Raw genomic sequence first — 533 nt, forward strand, 5'->3', positions numbered from 1 at the left:
TCCTCTTTCAAAGAGCAACTAGGGGCAGAAGCAGCAAGAGCAGTCAACTACTAGGCTAACCTTCAAAACTGAGCCCAAACAACCCTTTTACTTTTTTATAAGTTCATTATCTGAGGTATTTACGGTAGTTACCTTTAATAACACAGGTCTCTGGAGAGATTTAACATAAGTCCTATACTGAAACCCTCACACTTGTCACATATGTCCACTGACAGGAAGAAAAAGAGAAGGTTGGGAGAGGAGGAAGAAGAAGCACACGGTCCTGACTTTTAGACATGAACTCACACCTCAGCTTCTGGTCTCTATTGCACATCTTGACAGCAAGCAGCTTGAAGACATGGCTGACCTGTGGGAGAAGGGGTAAGGGCACTTGGTCTAGATGGCATGGGCTTCCAAGGCTACCACTTGCCTTATGCCAGGGCTTATATGTGAGCAATTCACTCTTCTTGCTATTTTCTTGTGATTGGCTAATTAAAATTTTATTCTGTAATTTAGGTGGCATAAAGACTAACCAAAACAAAGAAACTAAAGAA

Source organism: Rattus norvegicus, chromosome 2 (assembly GCF_036323735.1).
Source record: "Rattus norvegicus strain BN/NHsdMcwi chromosome 2, GRCr8, whole genome shotgun sequence".
In the NCBI taxonomy this organism is placed as follows: Eukaryota; Metazoa; Chordata; class Mammalia; order Rodentia; family Muridae; genus Rattus; species Rattus norvegicus.